This window comes from Bos taurus, chromosome 18 (assembly GCF_002263795.3).
Source record: "Bos taurus isolate L1 Dominette 01449 registration number 42190680 breed Hereford chromosome 18, ARS-UCD2.0, whole genome shotgun sequence".
NCBI lineage: Eukaryota > Metazoa > Chordata > Mammalia > Artiodactyla > Bovidae > Bos > Bos taurus.
Window position 1 is genome coordinate 15,835,350 of NC_037345.1, and position 13,042 is coordinate 15,848,391.

General features: G+C 38.6%; 1 protein-coding gene across 1 annotated transcript in view; it reads right to left on the reverse strand.

Moving 5' to 3' along the window:
* ITFG1 (integrin alpha FG-GAP repeat containing 1) overlaps positions 1-13,042 on the reverse strand; it is a 299,997-nt gene that overhangs the window by 270,113 nt on the left and 16,842 nt on the right. The gene's annotated exons all lie outside the window — the stretch shown is intronic.

Sequence of the window (13,042 nt, forward strand, 5' to 3'; positions counted from 1 at the left end):
ACCATGTGTAGTATGTGCAGCCATCACCACAATCTAATTTCAAAACATTTTTTTGTTACTGTGTGTAAATGTTGATCGGCATCTGACTTGTTTCCTCTCTGGGCTAGTAAAAGTGAATGCTGTTACGAATATTCATGTACAAGTTTTTCTGTGGACATACACATATGTTTTTGATTTTTCTGAGTATACCTAAGAGTAGAATTCCTGAGTCACATGGCAACTCCATACTTTCTGAAGAACTGTCAAACCATTTTCCAAAGTGGCTTCATCATCCAGCATTCTCACTAGCCATGTATGGGTGCTGCAAGATCTCCATTCCACCGTAAACACTTATTACTATCCCTTCCTCTTATTATAGGTATCCTGAAAGATTCTTATGGTTTTGATTCCTATTTTCCTGATGTCTAGTGATGTTCACCATGTTTTCATGTGCTTAATGGCCATTTGTACATCTTTGGAGAAATGTCTAATCAAATTCTTTGCCTATTTTTGAGCATGTTTTCATGTGCTTACTGGACAGCTGTATCTCTCTGGAGAAATGTCTAATCAAATTCTGTGCCTATTTTTAAATTGAGTAATTTATTGCTTAGAGCTATAAGAATTCTTTATGTAGACTAGATCCTAGATCTTTATCTGGTGCATGATTTGCCAATATTTTCTCCCAATCTGTACACTGTCTTTTCAGTCTCTTGACAGTGTGCTATGCTGTATAAAATCTTTTTATTTTGATATATCCAATTCATCCAATTTAACTTGTGTAGCTTTTTTCTTTTACTACCAGGTATAAGAATCCATTTCCAAATGCTTTTTTCTGAGGGTTTTATAGTTTCAGCTCTTACATTTATTACTATCTTTAATTCTTTAAGTGTAAGAAAAGTAACTTGATATTTTCATGAGTGATACTTTCCCAAGACTGTGGAGAATGATAATTATCTTTTAAAAATATTAATTCCAAAGTTTTGAGCCACACAAAAGAATGAGTTTAGATCTCCTACCTCATACCATATTCCAAAAATTAACTCAAATGAGTCAAAATGCTAAAAGAAATAGGAACTCTTAAACATTGGTGGTGGAACTACAAAATGGTCTTTAGTCTTGGAAAAAAGTTTGGCAGTTCTTCAAAAAGTCAGACAGTGAATTGCCATTTGACTCTGCATTTCTATATCTAGGTATATACCCGTAGGAATTGAAAAAGAGGTATTCAAACCAATACTGATACATGAATGATCTCAGTAGCACCGAATATCCACCAATGGATGAATGGATAAACAAACTGTCATAGCCATACAATGAAAATAATATCTAGTCATAAAAACAACCAGAGTGCTGATAAATGGTACAATATGGATGGACTTTTAAAACATGCTATGTGATAGAAACTAAACTCAAAAGGTCATATCTTTTATGATTTTGTTTATATGAAATACCTGTAATAAAAATTCTAGACACAGAAAGCAGATTAGTGGTTACTAAGTGCGGGCGTAAATGTGAAAGGGAGCGTGAGTGCTCAGTGGATACAGGGTTTTCTTTTGGAGAGATGAAAAGCCATTGAAACCAGGTGATGGTTGCACAACATTGTAAATGTTCTAAATATCACTAAACTGTATGCAATAATGGTTACCTTTAATAATGTGATGTGAATTTTACCTCACTAAAAAACCAACAGTGCAAAATTTACATATACCCTTCATTAAATTCCTCCAATGTTAACATCTAATATAACCTTAGTACATTTGTCAAAATCAGGAAGGTCACACTTGTAGACTATTGGGAACTATAGAAAGAAGAGCAAGTTTAAACAAAATCATGTCCCCATAATTCCCCATCAATGAAGAATATTCCAATGTCAAAGGCATTCCCATTGGTCAAGGCTCTAAATAAATCAGCTTCCTCCAAAAGGTCTTTACTCTTCTCTGTTTCATTATTATATGTTTCTCCACTAACAGTACTTTGGTTTGGATCAAAGTTATAGAGAAACTCTCTGAGAGTGTATCCAAGGTATCCTGATTTCATAGTTTGAATTGATGCCTAACCAGGACCTGGCTCCCAAATACTCATTGAACGGAACTGTAGTCTCAAGTAGCATGTCCTATTCTTCTCTACTTCTAGTGAGAATTTGCTATTTTTTCACAGTACTATGTTCCAGTCCAACATGGACTCCCAGACAAGCTGCCTCTGAAGAGCAATTAAAAGGTATTTAAGTCCACCTTAATTGTCAACCCAATAGCCGATTAAGGAGACAGCAAACAATGTTCACCTGTGAATTTAGTTTGCCATGTTTGGAAATGGAAATAATTGGACAATTTCTTATTTGCAGGTGGAATCAGGGGAAAAGAATAAGCATTCAACAGGAGAATATTTTCTCTATGCAAAGGGTCTGTGTTGTACAAACGGTAACTTCTTCCCAATAAACTTCTACATTCTTTTTAAGCACATACTCATGGTTTGTTCACTTCAGTCGCTCAGTCATGTCAGACTCTTTGCGACCCCATGAATCGCAGCACGCCAGGCATCCCCGTCCATCACTAACTACCGGAGTTTACCCAAACTCATGTCCATCGAGTCGGTGATGCCATTCAGCCACCTCATCATCTTCTGTTCCCTTCTCCTCCTGCCCCCAATCCCTCCCAGCATCAGAATCTTTTCAAATGAGTCAACTCTTAGCATGAGGTGGCCTAAGTATTGGAGTTTCAGCTTTAGCATCAGTCCTTCCAATGAACACCCAGGACTGATCTCCTTTAGGATGGACTGGTTGGATCTCCTTGCAGTCCAAGGGACTCTCAAGAGTCTTCTCCAACACCACAGTTCAAAAGCATCAATTCTTTGCCATCAGCTTTCTTCACAGCACAACTCTCACATCCATACATGACCACAGGAAAAACCATAGCCTTGACTAGATGGACATTTGTTGGCAAAGTAATGTCTCTGCTTTTTAATATGCTGTCTAGGTTGGTCACAACCTTCCTTCTAAGGAGTAAGCGTCTTTTAATTTTATGGCTGCAATCACCAACTGCAGTGATTTTGGAGCTCCAAAAAATAAAGTCTGACACTGTTTCCCCATCTATTTGCCATGAAGTGATGGGACCAGATGCCATGATCTTCGTTTTCTGAATGTTGAGCTTTAAGCCAACTTTTTCACTCTCCTCTTTCACTTTCACCAAGGCTTTTTAGTTCCTCTTCACTTTCTGCCATAAGGGTGGTGTCATCTGCATATCTGAGGTTATTGCTATTTCTCCTGGCAATCTTGATTCCAGCTTGTGCTTCATCCAGCCCAGCAGTTCTCATGATGTACTCTGCATATAAGTTAAATAAGCAGGGTGACAATATACAGCCTTGACATACTCCTTTTCTTTTCCTATTTGGAACCAGTCTGGTGTTCCATGTCCAGTTCTAACTGTTGCTTCCTGACCTGCATAGCGATTTCTCAAGAGGCAGGTCAAGTGGTCTGGTTTCCCATTTCTTTAAGAATTTTCCAGAGTTTCTTGTGGTCCACACAATCAAAGGCTTTGGCACAGTCAATAAAGCAGTACTAGATGTTTTTCTGGAACTCTCTTGCTCTTGATGATTCAACGGATGTTGGCAATTTGATGTCTGGCTCCTCTGCCTTCTAAATACAACTTGAATACCTGGAAGTTTACGATTCACATACTGCTGAAGCTTGGCTTGGAGAATTTTGAGCATTACTTTACTGGTGTGTGAGATGAGTGCAACTGTGTGGTAGTTTTAGCATTCTTTGGCATTGCCTTTGGGATTGGAATGAAAACTGATCTTTTCCAGTCCTGTGGCCACTGCTGAGTTTTTCAAATTTGCTGGCACATTGAGTGCAGCACTTTCACAGCATCATCTTTCAGGATTTGAAAAAGCTCAACTGAAATTTCATCACCTTCATTAGCTTTGTTCTTAGTGATGCTTCCAAAGGCCCACTTGACTTTGCTTTCTAGGGTGGCCGGCTCTAGGTGAGTGATCACACCATTGTGAATATCTGGGTCGTGAAGATCTCTTTTGTATAGTTCTTCTGTGTATTCTTGCCACTTCTTCTTAGTATCTTCTGATTCTGTTAGGTCCATACCATTTGTGTCCTTTATTGAGCCCATCTTTGCCTGAAATGTTCCCTTGGTATCCCTAGTTTTATTGAAGAGATCTCTAGACTTTCCCATTCTACTGTTTTCCTCTATTTCTTTGCACTGATTGCTGAGGAAGGCTTTCTTATCTCTGCTTGCTATTCTATGGAACTCTGCATTCAAATGGGTATATCTTTCCTTTTCTCCTCTGCTTTTCTCTTCTCTTTTATTCACAGCTATTTGTAAGGCTTCCTTAGACAACAATTTTGCCTTTTTGAATTTCTTTTCCTTGGGGATGGTCTTGATCCCTGTCTCCTGCACAATGTCACGAACCTCATTCCATAGTTCATCAGGCACTCTATCTATCTGATCTAGGCCCTTAAATCTATCTCTCACTTCCACTGTATAATCATAAGGGATTTCATTTAGGTCATACCTGAATGGTCTAGTGGTTTTCCCTACTTTCTTCAATTTAAGTCTGAATTTGGCAATAAGGAGTTCATGGTCTGAGCCACAGTCAGCTCCTGGTCTTGTTTTTGCTGACTGTATAGAGTTTCTCCATCTTTGGCTGCAAAGAATATCATCAATCTGATTTCGGTGTTGACCATCTGGTGATGTCCATGTGTAGAGACTTCTCTTGTGTTGTTGGAAGAGGGTGTTTGTTATGACCAGTGCATTTTCTTGGCAAAACTCTATTAGTCTTTGCCCTGCTTCATTCTGTATTCCAAGGCCAAATTTGGCTGTTACTCCAGGTGTTTCTTGACGTCCTACTTTTGCATTCCAGTCCCCTATAATGAAAAGGACATCTTTTTTGGGTGTTAGTTCTAAAAGGTCTTGTAGGTCTTCATAGAACTGTTCAACTTCAGCTTCTTTAGCGTTACTGGTTGAGGCACAGACTTGGATTACTGTGATACTGAATGGTTTGCCTTGGAAACGAACAGAGATCATTCTGTCGTTTTTGAGACTGCATCCAAGTACTGCATTTCAGACTCTTCTGTTGACTATGATGGCTACTGCATTTCTTCTAAGGGATTCTTGCCCACAGTAGTCGATATAATGGTTATTGAGTTAAATTCACCCATTCTAGTCCATCTTAGTGCGCTGATTCCTAAAATGTCAATGTTCACTCTTGCCATCTCCTGTTTGACCACTTCCAATTTGCCTTGATTCATTTCACTTTCATGCATTGGAGAAGGAAATGGCAACCCACTCCAGTGTTCTTGCCTGGAGAATCCCAGGGACAGGGGAGCCTGGTGGGCTGAGGTCTGGGGTCGCACAGAGTCGGACACGACTGAAGTGACTTAGCAGCAGCAGCAGCATGGATGTAACAACATTCCAGGTTCCTATGCAATATTGCTCTTTACAGCATAGGACTTTACTTCCATCACCGATCACATCCACAACTGGGTGTTGTTTTTTCTTTGTCTCTGCATTCTTTCTAGAGTTATTTCTCCACTTATCTCCAGTAGCATACTGGGCACCTATTGACCTGGGGAGTTCATCTTTCAGTGTCATCTCTTTTTGTCTTTTTATACTGTTCTAATTACGTTCAAAAATATCAGACTCAGGCTAGACAGTCTATGAAAAATTTAACATAAAGTCATTTCAGAAGAGTTTTCTCAGGTTCCCAACAAGCTTGTAAACATAGGCCAAAAGGAAATTAACAAAACACAACTTTTACATAGATGAGCTCTATGAGGCTAATCATGTGGCTGTTTTTAATTAAAACACAAACAGTTATTGATTTAATTTATCACAGAATTTTTCATAGGTTTGCTTTGAAATAAGTTATACCTAGAATTTTGGAAAACCTCAATTACTAATTTTTGACATTTTCTCCTAGGAGCTATTTAACAAAACATACATTTCAAATGAAGAATGTAGAGTAATGATACAGCAAACAGTATAAAATGGCAGACTATGGGCCAAATGCAGATTAAAGATATATTTTATTTGACCTACACATTATTTTAAAAAGTTTGAATTCAGAAGTATAACAAATTAAAAATCACATTTCAAATAAAAATTAAGATTTCCAGCTTCTTTTGAAATATAAAGTCTGGCAACCAACTGGTCCTTTTCAGACATAGGGAGTGCCTGGAGGCAGGTCAAGGTCCAGCCTTTCCAAACTGTTCACTCACTTTGCTTTCCTTCTGGGTCCCATCAGACATTTGAATTTGCAACCCCTACTCAAACATCAACTGTAATATTGCTATCTTGAACATTTCAAATCAATATTAAAGTTCCTGACAGTATTTTAAATTTTATACTTTTTACATTAATATCTCTTAAAAGGCAGTTAGCAGGTCCTTATAGTTTATTTTATCTATAAGTGTCTACTTTACAAATAGTGTCTATTTACCATTCTGATGACTTATCAAACCTAAGTGGGGGGAGAGAGAAAGAGCTTCTGTTTCTTTTGTGGTACATTTTAAGATTACTGAAAACTGTATCTGCAGTTGTTTAACAGAATTAAATTTTTTAAAAATTGAAGTAGCTGAAAATAAAATTCATTTCTCCTCTTGCCTTTAATGCTGCTTTGTGTACACCACACAGTTTTTCACTAAGAGACAGATGCAAGGAAACTTCCCGGGTGGCTCGGTGGAAAAGAATCCACCTGCTAAAGCAGGAAACACAGGTTCAACACTTTGTCTGGGAAGATTCCACATGCTGCTTGAGCCTGTGTCTAGAGCCCAGGAACCACAACTACTGAGCCCACATGCCACAACTTTCAAAGCCCATGTGCCCTAGAGCCCAGGCTCCACAAAAAGCCAAGCTGCCACAATAAGCAGCCCATGTACTGCACCTAGAGAATAGCCCCTGCTGGCAGCAACTAGAAAAAACCTGCACAGCCACAGAAACCCAGCATAGTAAAAACAAAACAACAACAACAAAAAAGCAGACACCATATTTTTAAAGCAACTATACCCAAATAAACTGTAATTTCCTCAACTCCATTTGAAGGGCAAGGTCACAGATGCAAACTGCTCTGATGACAAAAGAAAAAAACAGCAGAGATGAAAAAGTGGGCAGTTCTGAGGGCCAAGATGAATCTATCTGTTAAGATGTCTCAACCTGTGTAGAAAATTTCAGTTATTTGTCCCCCACCCTCCTCCCTGCCATCGCCACACAGGAAACATAATTATGTCAAAGTGTTAATTTCTGGGCATCATCACCCTCAATTTCAAAGAATAGCATTTGTCAAAGAATGAATTTAAATGTAATTAATGTCAACTGTAGCTTTTAGTTGCCTATAGTAACAACTCTTAGAAATGACTGCTAATCCACCCACTTTTTTTTTTTTCCACCCACTTTTCAACGATCAGGTTATACTGAGTCGTTTTATGATACTCGGGTAAAAGCAGTTACTAGGAGATGGCTCTACTGTCAGTATGGGTCTAGTACACTTCTCTAAGCTGCCTAGTCCACCTGTTTTAAAACATTTTTGCTCAAACAGATTCTAAAAGAATTTGGAAAAACCTGATGGCTCAGCAGGTAAAGAGCTGCCTGCAATGCAAGAGACACAGGAGATGGAGCTTCGATCCCTCGATCGGGAAGGTCCCCTGGAGGAGGAAATGGCAAGCTGCTCCAGGATTCTTGCCTGGGAAATTTCATGGACAGAGGAGCCTGGCATTCTACCATCCAAAGGGTCGCAAAGACTCGTACAGGAACGACTGAGCAACTAAACACAGATATATCCCTTAATATATTTAAGCTCATTTCTAAGAAAGCAATGTAAATATTTTCATTGTCTTAAATATATTCCCAGGTCAAGAGACATAAGAGACGTGGGTTTGATCCCTGGTTCGGGAAGATTCCCTGGAGGAGGAATGGCACTCTATTCCACTATTCTTGCTGAGAGAACCCCATGTTTAGAGAACCCTGGCAAACTATAATACAAGGGGTTGCAAAGAATCAGACAAGACTGAATATCTGAACCACAAATAGCTATAAAACATGTAAATACTTGAATCTGTTAGAATTATTGATATTTTTAAAATAAAATGATTATCAGTTCAGTTCAGTCGCTCAGTCGTATCCGACTCTTCGCAACCCCATGAATCGCAGCACGCTAGGCCTCCCTGTCCATCATGAAACTCCGGGAGTTGACTCAGACTCACGTCCATCGAGTCAGTGATGCCATCCAGCCATCTCATCCTTTGCCGTCCCCTTCTCCTCCTGCCCCCAATCCCTCCCAGCATCAAGAGTCTTTCCCAATGAGTCAACTCTTTGCATGAGGTGGCCAAAGTACTGGAGTTTCAGCTTCAGAATCATTCCCTCCAAAGAAATCCCAGGGCTGATCTCCTTCAGAATGGACTGGTTGGATCTCCTTGCAGTCCAAGGGACTCTCAAGAGTCTTCTCCAACACCACAGTTCAAAAGCATCAATTCTTTGCCATCAGCTTTCTTCACAGCACAACTCTCACATCCATACATGACCACAGGAAAAACCATAGCCTTGACTAGATGGACCTTTGTTGGCAAAGTAATGTCTCTGCTTTTCAATATGCTATTTAGGTTGGTCATAACTTTCCTTCCAAGGAGTAACGTCTTTTAATTTCATGCCTGCAGTCACCATCTGCAGTGATTTTGGAGCTCCAAAAAATAAAGTCTGACACTGTTTCCACTGTTTCCCCATCTATTTCCCATGAAGTGATGGGACCAGATGCCATGATCTTCGTTTTCTGAATGTTGAGCTTTAAGCCAACTTTTTCACTCTCCTCTTTCACTTTCATCAAGAGGCTTTTTAGTTCCTCTTCACTTTCTGCCATAAGGGTGGTGTCATCTGCATATCTGAGGTTATTGATATTTCTCCCGGCAATCTTGATTCCAGCTTGTGTTTCTTCCAGTCCAGCATTTCTCATGAGTTAAATAAGTAGGGTGATAATATACAGCCTTTACGTACTCCCTTTCCTATTTGGAACCAGTCTGTTGTTCCATGTCCAGTTCTAACTGTTGCTTCCTGACCTGCATACAGATTTCTCAAGAGGCAGGTCAAGTGGTCTGGTATTCCCATCTCTCTCAGAATTTTCCACAGTTTATTGTGATCCACACAGTCAAAGGCTTTGGCAGAGTCAATAAAGCAGAAACAGATGTTTTTCTGGAACTCTCTTGCTTTTTCCATGATCCAGCGGATGTTGGTAATTTGATTTCTGGTTCCTCTGCCTTTTCTAAAACCATATCTAATGGTACAAAACAGCCCCGAAATAAAACTACGTACTGACAGTCAATTAATCAAAGACAAAAAAAAAAGTAAAAGTGTCTCAGTCGTGTCTGACTGCGATAGAAGTACTGAATAGACATTTTTCCAAAGAGAAAATGCAGATGGACAAAAGGCACATGAAAAGATGCTCAAAATTGCTAATTATCAGAGAAATGTAAATCAAAACTATAATGAGACATCACCTCACGCCTGTCAGAATAGTTATCATCAACAAGAAAACAAATAACAAATGTTGGTGAGGATGTGCAGAAAAGGGAAGCCTAGCACACTGTTGGTAGAAATGTAAATTGGTATAGCCACTGTGAAAAACAGTATGGAGGTTTCTCAAATATTAAAAACAGAGCTGGGCCTCCCTGGTGGCTCAGTGGTGAAAAACCTGCCTGCCAATGCAGAAGACATGGGTTTGATCCCTGATCTGCAAAGATTCCACGTGTCATGGAGCAGCTGGGCCCCTGTGCCCCAGCTACTGAGCCTGTGCTCTAGAGCCCAAGAGCCACAACTACTGAAGCCCGAGCACCTAGAGCCTGTGCTCCACAAGAGAGACCGCTGCAGGGAAGCCCACACACCACAACTAGAGAGCAGCCCCGTTCACTACACCTAGAGAAAAGCCCGCACAGCCAAAAATAAATAAACACGTACATAAAATTTATTAACTTGTGTATTATCATATATGAAATAGAGCGCCAGTCCAGATTTGATGCATGACACAGGGTGCTCAGGGCTGGTGCACTGGGATGACCCTGAGGGATGGGGATCAGGATGGGGAACACATGTAAACCCATGGCTGATTCATATCAATGTATGGCAAAAACCACTAGTATATTGTAAAATAATTAGCCTTCAACTAAAATAAACAAATTAAATTTAAAAAATTATAAAGAAATAAAAATAGAGCTACCATATAATCCAGTAATTCCACCCCTAGATATATATATATATATTAAAAAAATAAAAACATTAATTCAAAAAGATACATGTTCATAACAGCATTACTTACAAAAGCCAAGACATGCAAGCAACCCAAGTGTCTAACAGATGAACAGATAAAGATATGATCTATGTTATGTGTGCTTGTGTGTGTGAGAGAGGTATACACACATAACCACATATACTCACAATGGAATACCTATTTATCTATAAAAGGCGAAACTTAAGAGAACATTATGCCCAGTAAAATGTGTTAGAAAAGATAAACAATGTTAAGATATCACTAGTATATGGCATCTAAAAAATACAAGAAACTAGTGAATACAATAAAAAACAAGGAGGTTGGCTCACAAATATAACAGAGAACAAACTAGTGGTTACCAGTGGGGAGCGGAAAGGAGGAGGGAAATACAGTGGCAGGGGAGTAAGAGATACAAACTATTAAGTATAAAGCGAAGATATATTATACAACACAGGGAACAGAGCCAATACTTTATAATAACAATAAACGGCATATAACACTTAAAATTGCGAATCACTATATTGTACATGTGTAACCTATACAATACTGTATAGCAATTAAACTTCAATAAAAAAATAAAAATGATTATCCTTAAAAATGTATTCAGTGGAATATGGAATATAGATACCATACTGACTGCTACCCACCATCATCCACACATACCCCATAAACCACATAAAAAAACTCCTCTTCCTTTTATCCCTGAGCTTGTACTTTAAATTTTCTTACAAAATTTTATGATAATGTAAAAATGTTTTTATATCTGGTGTTCTCAGTGATCACTCTATCATGTCTCTCCAAGAAATGTACGTCTTCAAATTGGTATTTAAATTGGCTTCATGTATCCAGGTGTTTAAAAAAAATTCTCCTTGAGGTTATTTTAAGTACTACTGTACAACTGATGAAAATGCACATGCTTTGATAGCTTCTTAAAGGTAAAACTTTACTGGAAATCCATTTTTTGAAGAGATGAATGGAGTTTTAAAATATTAGTTTCAGTTCACTTCAGTTGCTCAGTCCTGTCTGACTCTTTGTGACTCCATGAACCTCAGCATGCCAAGCCTCCCTGTCCATCACTAACTCCCGGAGTTCACCCAAACTTATGTGCATCAAGTCGGTGATGCCACGCAGCCATCTCATCCTCTGTCGTCCCCTTCTCCTCCTGCCCCCAATCCCTCCCAGCATCAGGGTCTTTTCCAATGAGTCAGATCTTCGCATCAGGTGGCCAAGGTGTCCTTTAGGATGGTCTCCTTTAGGATGGACCGGTTGGATCTCCTTGCAGTTCAAGGGACTCTCAAGAGTCTTCTCCAACACCACAGTTCAAAAGCATCAATTCTTTGGCTCTCAGCTTTCTTCACAGTCCAACTCTCACAGCCATACCTGACCATTAGAAAAACCATAGCCTTGACTAGATGGACCTTTGTTGGCAAAGTAATGTCTCTGCTTTTTAATATGCTGTCTAGGTTGGTCACAACTTTCCTTCCAAGGAGTAAGTGTCTTTAATTTCATGGCTGCAATCACCAACTGCAGTGATTTTGGAGCTCCAAAAAATAAAGTCTGACACTGTTTCCCCATCTATTTGCCATGAAGTGATGGGACCAGATGCCATGATCTTCGTTTTCTGAATGTTGAGCTTTAAGCCAACTTTTTCACTCTCCTCTTTCACTTTCACCAAAAGGCTTTTTAGTTCCTCTTCACTTTCTGCCATAAGGGTGGTGTCATCGGCATATCTGAGGTTATTGATATTTCTCCCAGCAATCTTGATTCCAGCTTGTGCTTCTTCCAGCCCGGCGTTTTCCATGATGTACTCTGCATGTAAATTAAATAAGCAGGGTGACAATATACAGCCTAGACATACTCGTTTTCCTATTTGGAACCAGTCTGTTGTTCCATGTCCAGTTCTAACTGTTGCTTCCTGACCTGCATATAGGTTTCTCAAGAGGCAGGTCAGGTGGTCTGGTACTCCCATCTCTTTCAGAATTTTACTTATCTTTAAATAGCATGACATTGCTAAAATGAGACAGTAGAAAGTCTATATTTTATAGACAGTATAAAGTCTATAAAGACTATAAAGTCTATATTCAGCATAAAGTCTATATTTTTTTCATCTTTATTGGATACAGATATTAAGAAATCTTGTTCATCTGTGTTCATTACAACCTCCCTGGAAATTTAATATTAAATTAAACTTAGTTTTTTTAGGTATGATAAATACATTGTGATTATGTATTTTTTTAAACACCTTTATTTTTTAGGGGTATATACATAAATATTTATAGATTAAAAAATGTCAGGGGAGGGAGTGAGAGAGGGGAATGAAGGAAAAGTTGTGACGGAAATAAGACTGGGCAAGAATTGCTGAGTTTAGTTGGTATATTACTTGCAAATTCACTGTCCATATGCTCCACCTTTCAATATGTTTAAATTTTTCCATAAGAAAAGTAAAAAAAAAATTAGAGCTGCTAATTTACCTTATTCAACTTATGGAAAATGCTTGCCGTAAGATACAACCAACAAATCCAGTCCTCACTGTCAAAACAACCTCCAAATGAAGGTTATTTTGTGTTAAGAGTTTGATCTCTTTTTTTCAATTAAAATAAATATGTTAACACGTGTTTCAAGGAATAATGTAAAAACTGCTGAGAAAAGTACACATATATTATAGGAAAGATTACTAAAAGCAGTCAAGATTAAAACAAGGTAATTTTGATAAAATTGATTTAACAACTTTCATAACAGGTTATAAGATAGTAAAGTAACATGTTTTTTATCTTTAATGAACTTAAAGCAATGCAATGTGAAGTACAGC